A 10026-nucleotide genomic window follows, 5' to 3' on the forward strand; every position below is an offset into this window, starting at 1 on the left:
ACCAGGCTTCTCCAGAGTGACAAGGACACGGGGAGACACTTGTCGTGGCAAAAATTCTGCCCTTGTCTGCACCTGCACAACCCCGGTGCGCATCAGTCCTGCTGCGAAAGCTGCCTCTCAGCTGCCCGCCTGTCAGAGCTGAACCATGGAGGTTGTAGAACAGATTTTAATGCTTGAGAGAATGGGTTGTCTTCAGCAGTACGCTAAGCTTCCTTTATATTGTGCAGGTGATGTAAAGGCATTATAAAGTGAGTACAAATGAAATGGAAAATGCTTCCCTGGTCAGCATTGAAGGAAAATAAGGCCTTTCCAATTTTACGTTTTTCTCTCTTAGATTTTTCGGTGAAGGTGGATTGTTGTGTTTCTCAAAAGTTCCTACATCTTTTCTGGCAAACAGTGGGCTTAACTGCTCCCACTTCAAGAAAGACTCATTGCAGCTAGTATTTCTTCAGTGGGTTGGAGATAATGCCTGCAGAAACAGCCCTCTTCTATTCCCAGATGATAAGAAGAGATAGTGAGAGGGCTGTCTTTAAGCCCGTGCCTGGAGAAGGCTTTATTTCTATTAGTTACACATTTGTTTATGTTAACACACGTAGAAAGTTCTCATTCAAAGCTGGAAAGACAAGAGGATGAGCCTGCAGTTGAGGAGATGTGGGTTTGCTTCTTTGCTGTCACAAACTTCCCAGGTGACCTTGGGCAATTCACTTAGCCTTTCTACATCTAATTTTTTTTCTTCTGTAAAATGTGATAATAGCACTTCTCTGCCTCACAGTAAAAGGTGACGGTACATTAAAGATGAAGATCATCTTTGCATCTACTGTACTGTGGACAGTACATTACAGATGAATGGCTAGGTAGTGTTCATATATGAGGATAACAGAGCATTTGTGTACTTCAGGTCTGTCGCTAGTTTTGGCATTGCAGTGTCCTTTGAGGCAGACCTCCTAGCAAAGACCTGCAGTGCTAAAAACACTGTTCAAAAACCGCACACTAAGAATTTGTGAAATGGTTTTAAGATGTGTAGAAGATGGGCAAATTTTCAGTTATGTAAATTGTCATAGCTCTATTGGTTTAAATTAACAAGAAACTTGTGTATAGTAATTCCTGCTCTAGCCAAAACTTTGAAATGTTGCAGTTGGACAAATCTTTAAATGGGAAGAATGATACAATTAATCTGTACTTGAAAAAGGTTGAAGATAATTATCATGTCATCGTGAGGGCTGTGACGAGGTAGAAATGTGGAACAGCTAAATCATGCATGTTCCTACAAGGGAAAAAAAAAAAAGGTTGTGCATGGATGTTCATGGAGGTGCTCCTGGCAAGAGTATGTACTTTATCGTCTGGGAATTTTTTAGAACTGGTCTCTTATTTTTCCTCAAATTATTCTTATCATATAACCACACAATATTGTTTGAAACATTTGTTCCTTAAAATTTGAATCATATTGTACATACTTACTGGTGTGTCATTGTGAAAAGACTAGCTTTTTATCAATATAGTAAATGCTATATATGCATTATATCTATAATTATATATCTGTATTTTACAAAAATGCCACAGAAAATATATTAAAGTGTGTATTCAAACACTTTTTACTACATTTGGAAAATTGAGGGGTTTGGGCCTTTTTTTTTTTCTCTACAACTTCAGCAAGACCAAAGGAAGTGGCTCTAAGGTAAGCTCTGAAATTCAAAGACTTAATACAACAAACTGCAACAATAACAACTAGTCCACAATTCTTACGAGGTTCAGTTTAACCATCTGCTGTTGAACCTCTCTGTTATTTGTATGCAAAGGTCACGACAGATGTTGGGTACAAGGAGATGCTGAGGCTGATAGCAGAGCTGTGAGGTTTTTATGTGGGAAGAAGGGACTGAGCAGCTTGCTGGGCTCATTAGCCAGTGATGGAGCCTTGCTGGTTCCTCATAGCCCAGCTCATCCCAGCTGCCAAGACCAGTTCAGCTGCCCCATGTCAGCCAGATCTGGGAAGTTAGCACTTCCATGTGTCCAGGTGCTTGAGCAGGAGCTTGGTACCCTGCATATTTTCTCTCTGCGCTCTTACTTTGGTCGTTCTCTCTCTGTTCTGCTTATTCTAAATGCAAAATTCCATTCCTAAGGCACAATTTACAGCCTATAATCAGCTGGGTATACTATTACTCAGCAATGAGCAACATTTCTCCCCCCAGAAATACTGTTATGCGTAGTGGCCTTATTTCCTATTGTACTGCAATAAATGATTCCATGTGACGTAGGGCACAGGGCCTGAAAATCTGATTACTTTAGGGTTTCATAGTCACTTAACACCACCATTGTTGCAAATGACCAGGATTAGGGCAAGAGAAGTAGGCATGAAATGCTTGATCATAAATATCAGGCCTCAAGAGAGAATGAAAGCTTCTGTTTTTAATAAGAGCCTTTTTTGGAATAGCACAATCAGACTCTGAGAGGGCTCATTTCTGCTTCAACAAAGGACAGCAGGAGAAACTTTAAAATCGCAGACAATGTCAGCATTAATGCTAGCAAGTCTATACCGTGAGCAGTTCAACAGAAGGAACATAAGTCATCATCAGAAGTAGCTCACAGGTTCTGTGGGTATATTTTTCCTGTAAAGAAAATCCGTCTAATTACTACTGTGTAAAAGTGTGTTTCAAAAGTCTGAAGAGTAGCTACTTTCAGAGGTTTATTTACCAACTTCACATATGAAATTACTATTTTGTTGCATTCTTCCGAATGCGCTGTCGAACTCCCGTGACGTTAATGTTTAAGTTTACTCTGAAGTTCAAGTTTTAATATCAATAACTGCAATTCATCGTAATGAGGTAATGGTTAGTCTTTGTGGGCTGCCTTTTCACTTCCACTGACAAAATACATTTTCCTTTGTGGCCTTTCTAAACATTTGAGGTAACGCCCAGGTTTCAAGGCAAGCGCTTGGGCTCCAGTTCTGCGGCAGGGAATGGCAGAAGTGGAGGTAGCACAAATGGACCCTGCAATTCCACCATCCACTTTTGAAATGTCACAGGTACGGTGACGGCACCCACAATGTATAGTTCTATCCAAATATATCTCAGTGCACCTCTCACAGGAGTCTGTAGCCTAAAACGAGAACTGACATCACGGGCTAGTCAAGAAGGATAAAGCATGATGTGAAAATACTTGTGCTACCTGAAAGCTGGGCTATTGCACTGAATGTTAAGTGTAGCCCCAGCACAGGCTTAGCCTATGTCAGCACTGCAGCCACTTGGACTATGCCGTGCCCTTATGTTCATTTGCACACCACTGGGTTTTATTTGGATGCTATAATATAGAGCCAAGAGTAAATTTAGAGTATATTGGAGGAAAGCTGGACTCCTCTGTGGCCATTGGTAGTGTTGCCATTGACTTGAGCTTTATGGATACCACATTTTCAGACCCTAAGCCATCCCTCTTTCTGTCGCTGAGTGCTTTACCCATGCAGCAGCTGTAGTTACTCTGTTTTCAGGGACATTCTTCTAGCCCTTTGTGGTGTTTTTCAGGGGGATAACAGGCTTTTTGCATTTCACATGCTCATATTTTTGTTCTTAAATTTTTGCTTCTGCAGTTTTTGAGCCACAGTCTGTCTCACACTGAAAGATAAGACAAGGCTGGAACTCGGTGCTGCCTCCCCCAGAAGCCTTGCCGATGGATGGTGTATTCCCTCCCACTGCAGATAATTGACTATGTATTTCCCACAATGTTTTTATTGTATTTTACAGAGAAAAGTAATAAAAATAGAGGCTGTATGACAATCAAAGCAGTGTTTCCATTCCTCAGGCAATATTTTTCACTAACCCAAAGGAAAACACCTCCCCACCCTTTCCTGGTTACTACGCTTGGTATATGGTTCTCAGTAAGAAGAAAACCAGATGCCATATTTAAATGTAAGATGGCAGAAACCAGAAAACCAGAAAAATGGGTCCCAATTCAGGGAAACGTTCCCGGATAGTCTTTGTATTCTTTGAAGTGCAATATGGACACTAATGTTTCCAGAGACATCGTCAAAGACCCTTTGTTATATCACCAAGTAGATAACTGTGTATGATAAATGCCTTGTTGACACAGTGTGCACTACAGATTACCTGCCCCGCACTCAGGCAGGGCGTTGTCAGTGCTACACAAAGATGTGCGAGCATATGCCATTTATGTGGTTCTAGTAATCCTCCACAGAAGTGTAGCTGCACAAGTGTTAAACAGATCCCAAAGCTATGTTAAGAGACCAGTTCTCAGGGAGAACTAGTTATGTGCCAAGCCCATGCAATCCAGTCATCCTCGTGGTGGTAATTAAACAGCATCTTACAATGAATATAAAAGCAATTAATCTAAGCAGGCATTTATTTCACTTTGCTATAACTGAAAAGGATATATTAATTTCCTCAACATTTTGGGAGGGGAAGGGAACTGAATGTCTGGCGGCTGTAATATTGAATGTTTCAGCCCCATAGGAATTTTTTTTTGTGGAAAGAGGGGAGCTTTGGAAAACAAATCTTAAATCAAGAGAAGGCAAATGAAGGCTGGTCTATGAGCAAGGAACCTTTAGACATCAAAATATCCCATCACAAATGTCTAAAAATGGTCTGTCTGGTGTCATGTCCTTGCATTCAGCAGAGGACGGAACTGTTACATTAAGGAGTGATCTGTGATACCTTTAACTTTGAAGTGTTGGGTAGAATGAAGGCCTTTGTTTGGTAAGTTGAAGGCTGAATTACTTAAAATAATCTAAGGTTGAATGTCTGCCATTTTAAGTCTTTAACATTCTGTTCTTTTTTTTCTTTTTTTTTTTTTTTGAAAGATACTATTAGCAAAGATGAGATGATGCTTAAAAATTTCCAGCCAGATGTGTCTCCAAACTTTCCCAGAGATGAAGGATATTTTTTCTTTTTTTTTTTTGAAAGATACTATTAGCAAAGATGAGATGATGCTTAAAAATTTCCAGCCAGATGTGTCTCCAAACTTTCCCAGAGATGAAGGATATTCAAATGTAGTTTGGATTCAACCCATTGTATAGATAAGTTTGTTTTATAGCTGGCCGCAGCTGTGAAGTTTGGATTCAGATCTGTAACTCCCCTAAACTTTGAAGACTGTAGTCAAATCTGTGGTTTTGGATTTGAATCTCCAGTTGCTTGTTGCATCAGACTTGTCATTCACATCTGTTACACCAACAGCTCAGTGCAAAACTCTGATACCAGTTACAGACTCTGCAAAGCTGCACCTCAGAAAGGCCACTTCTCAAGCACACTGTTACATATGAGCAGCGACAGCAGCATATTGCAGGTCTGTAGGTTAACAACTCTCTACATGCCATCTAATGGCCATCGGTGACCCACCACAGAGCACTGGCTGGTGGGTCACAGGTTGTTGGCTCCCGCCCTGCAAAGTATGCTTTACATACTTCCTTCATATTATGTTTCTGTGTAAGCGAATGCTGTAGCTTCCCACAGGGATATTACGTGATCCTGTGTGGAAGGAGAGAGGGTTGGCGTAATTGCAAATGGGATGAAAGCTGGTCCTTGAGGCACTCTCTGAGGGCTTATCTATACAGAGTGGTTGCTGAGAAATAAAGTAGGAGGTGAATTTACAACACCTCAGCTCCACAGGTGGGCACTCTTAACATGCAGTAAGCAAGAGGGAAGGTACTCCACGTGGAAAATAAGAGGGAAAATACTCCACACAAGTGATGTTCCCATGAGGATACAGGGCTGTGAGGCTGAGGTCCCGCAGTTTCCCTCTCTTGTTTGCTCTACAGGCAGACCTTAAGACTTCAGCCACACTGTAAAAAATAACAACCCACAAATGTCTATCTGGGAGGGTGTCACTGGTTGTCACCATGGCATAGATGGCCACACCAACTGCAGTGATGGAGCCACCCGTGGTAAATGCTGGACAACTCTTCTGACCTGTTAATAGTTGGCAGAGTATTTGATGACAGTTGCAAGAATCTGATGCACAGCAGTATCCTTTACAGCAGTTTAATCTTTGTCATCAAATCCCCCAGCAGCCATGATTAATAGCAGCACTTGAGCTTGTTTTGAAAGTTGTATATTTGGCAGCTATGAACTTTGATCTATGGTTTCGCTTTAAAGAATCATTATGACACAAACTTTTCCTGTAATCCTTCCATCTAATTAAACCACACACAAATACTATGTGGGGAAATATGATGCTATTGATATAAGCTGTGTGTTTATTACAATATTTTAGGCACTTTATTAAAGTGGATAGTTGTTCCCAGCAAGATAGCAGATAAGCTCCCCAAAACCAATAATATCACCCAGAAAGAATATATAAGAGAATTTCCCAAGGCCAAATTCGATTACAAACCTTCTTTGTTGATTAATACTGTGCTTTTGAACCCGTTAAGGGCTCAGATGTTTTAACCTGAGCTAAAATTACTAGCATTTAATTAATCCAGCCTACTAATGTGTACTTTTCCACAAAAAGTTTGCCTTTGTTCCAGATAGTCAGATTTAAATGTCTAACATGACAGTATCTCTCTTCCTGTAGTAGGTTGTTCAGTATTTGGGTACAATTTAATGGGGAAGTTTTCAAAGATCCAAGAAAATTTATTCTCATATAAATATTTTAAACCATGAAACATCTATCTTTTTGTAGCTGAATCAACCATAAACCAGACATTTCTTGCTGGTATCTATCCTGCTGTACACTGTGTAGTGAAATTCCCATCATGTAGATAAAGCTCATGTTTTCAAGCCTAAAATATGAACTGTGGATCAGAGTCTGAGCAGTGTTTTTTCTAGGGCTGAGGTGCAGGGCTGCATAGTCTCGACTGAGTTGACTTGCTTCTGTATTGCATCTTCATGACCCCAGCATTTGTGTGGAAGAGGGTTGCTTCCTCTAGAGCAGGCTGCCCAGGTTGTGAGCAGCAGTTTTATGGAGTTGCCTGGAAGCTCTAGAGATTCTCTTAATTGGCCTGAAGTGTGATCTGGGTGCCACAAAACTGAGAGATAACAGAGGTGTAAATCACCATCTTGCGGTTCCTGCTGCTGCCAGGTCCACCAGTGTTTATATTTGCCGATCACCATTTTTTCCATGTTTTCTGGGTGGACTTTCAGCCAGCTGGCTCTTGCCTAAAACATAACTCCTGTCAGTACTGGTTAAGCCCAGTGACCACGGTTTCTGAGTCAGTTGGAAAGCAGACAAAGTACCGAGTGTAATAATTTTCCCAAATTGTCTCACAAATTTCCAGAGACTTCATATAAATGTAGAACAGCTGAAGCAACATGAGAAATCCCTTAGGGAATTCACAGCTGAGCGCCCTCAAGCAGAGGGAATAGCTGCCCATCACCACCCTCTGGACTTGATCAGAAAGGAGTGAAACAGAACTGCTCTAATGCAGTTCCATCTCCTCGTGCCAGGTTCTCCAGTCTTGGTATTAATCCCCTGTGACGAGCTGTGTCCAAGGCTACCACAAGACTAAGCAGAATTAGCAGGGACATTTGTCATGTGTCCGTTGTCATGAGGGAGGCTGAATCAGTGGCCAGAAATGGCCTTGACCTAACCTGCTCCTGAAGAGCGGGACGCAAGTTACTTGAGCTGTCATCTTCTCTTTAGTGGCTCTTCTCTGAAAAGCAAAACTTGCTCAGGTATCCTGGAATCCCTGCTACATCTGCACAACCAGGGCTTTGAGTGACAGTCACTGGCTGGGCAGAGTGGAGGTGTCACGTTATTCTCAACCAGCCACAAAGTCTTGTGGGTGGATATAGGGTCAAAATGTATTTCATATACAACTGGAATAAAGTGTTGTATAAAGAGCTTATAAAACCTCATAACGACTTTTTACTAGATCAAGGGCTGCCTCTTGTTCTTATTGAACTCAATGGGAATTTTGCTACTGACTTCAAAGGAAGTTGAAAGGAGCCATGAGGGGTTGATTTCCACTACTACATGTGTGCTTCTGCACACCAAATTTGCATCTGGAAGAACTGTGTTTTAGTTGTTTTTTGTTGCTGTAGTTGTTGGGTTTTTTGCTGCTTGAGAGTTTGCATAGGCACAAGAACTGCTACATGCAGATTGTCTACATGCATGAGCAAACAGCTTATTTCTGTTCTGCAAAACTATCCATACACTACACATTGCATACATGCCTTTAGAAAAAAGGATGCACTCAACTACCTCATCCGAGTGGCATCATTCTCCCGGGAGATCAAATTCTCTCCTAAGCACATAATGACTGGTGAAGCAGGTTCTGCACTTATCACTATCAGCTGCATAAAAACAAATCAAACATAAATACATCCTATGCAGGTCTTTTCCCAGGCTGCAAAATGGAAAGCTTCAGCTTCTATTCTAAAAGCAGGCATAGAGCAGCCTTAAGACCAGATTCAAGAATCCAAACACTCGTCAAAATGGTTTGGAACTTACTTTAACTTAAACCACTTCTGAGTGCATACTTTTCCATTCCTTCTCTGCAGCAATTTGCAGAGGATGAGATTTATCAAATACACCCAAATACACTATGTTAAGCAAGAGGGCTTCTTACACAGGAGTTTGAGTTAAAACTTCGATGGTTCAGAAACAAACATGAAGTTGTTAGAATGGGGGCACAATTTAAAAAGTAGTAATTCAGTGTGAATAGGGGAGTGACCTTGCAAATACATGGCAGTTCTGTACAAACCTTGTGTGCTCTAGAGGCTCCTGGGGGCCTAAGCAAAATCAGATTGAACTAATTTCTATGTCAGTAATAACATACTCTGTCTGCTTTACCATTGATTGAGACCTTGCTGCTGATAACTTTCTTTTAGGGATGATTTCATAAGCTGTAGATCTTCATGTTAGGAAACACTCGGGCATCGCGTGCTTCAATAATTGCCATCCCATTCTTGATAGTTATACATTCTCTGTGATTCTAAATAATTCCACTATTTCATAGATTTTTATGTACTTCAGATACTAGAAAGCATTATCATAGCCTTCCTCAGTGATCTGGTAGCCAAGCCACATGTATTTAATTCCTTCAACCTTCCCTTGTGAGAAGGTGCCAGGGAGACCAGAAGAAAAGTTGAGACAGCATCTGCATCTCTGAGTAAGGATATAACAGAAAGCAGAGTGGTTGGGCTCTCTCAGCCTCTCAAAAGAAGGGCTGTGGAGAAAACTGCGCTGCTTGCTCCTTGCCTCCTGCATGACTCTTTCTGGATTACTCAAACCATGGGCATGGTGTAGAAGATTGCTGAAGCTTCATAGAAGATGACTCCTGCTAAACTGGGGAGAGTTCAGGGACCAATATGATGCGTGTAGGAGGAGACTGACTGTATGGAGATGGAGAGTAGCAAGTAGGGAGGCTTGGTGAAAGCCTACACAACCTTGGGGTAAAGAGTTTGGGTAGTCCCATAAAGCATCAGCACCTGGCTGCTGATGAGAACAAATCCATTTTTCTGAGCTGACTGATGTTTCTTTCCTCTTCATGAAAAATATATACTTAAGATCTCACACTCTGAAGCTAACCCAGTCAACTTTTCAGAATAGGTTTAATATATTTCGTTGTATTTGAGGTCAGAGGGCTTTGCTGCAGCTGCAGCTCAGCCAAATAATCTGGACCTGTTGCAGGAGTTACTAGTCAGAGCTCTGATTTGTGTCAGGTATAGGCTCAAACCAGATGTGACAGGGATACTTTCTGGTGTTGAAAGCTGGGGAAGGTGTCCCACACTTCCTGGGAGCTTAGCCTTGGGCGGTATATACCGAAGAAAATAGATTTAAAAGGCAGACAATAAAAAAGTGACATTGGAAACTGAGTTATAATTCATCTAATAAACAGAAACATCCTATACCATGGTTGTGGTTGTGCCTAGTGTTGATTTTTTTATGCTTTCTGTAAGGCTTGCTTTATGTTCAGGATTAGCTTTTCAACATCCAGCAGTGATAAGAGCTTTTGAAGGGATGTAGGTAGCTAGCCATAAGATAAAGGCACAGAGCAGCTACTAGATTTCTTTTCATTAAAGCAAACATAGCTACCAAACCTGAGAAAGACAGTGTCCCGGAGACAGGCACTGACACAGA

Source organism: Aptenodytes forsteri, unplaced genomic scaffold (assembly GCF_000699145.1).
Source record: "Aptenodytes forsteri isolate BGI_AS27 unplaced genomic scaffold, ASM69914v1 Scaffold245, whole genome shotgun sequence".
Taxonomy (NCBI): domain Eukaryota; kingdom Metazoa; phylum Chordata; class Aves; order Sphenisciformes; family Spheniscidae; genus Aptenodytes; species Aptenodytes forsteri.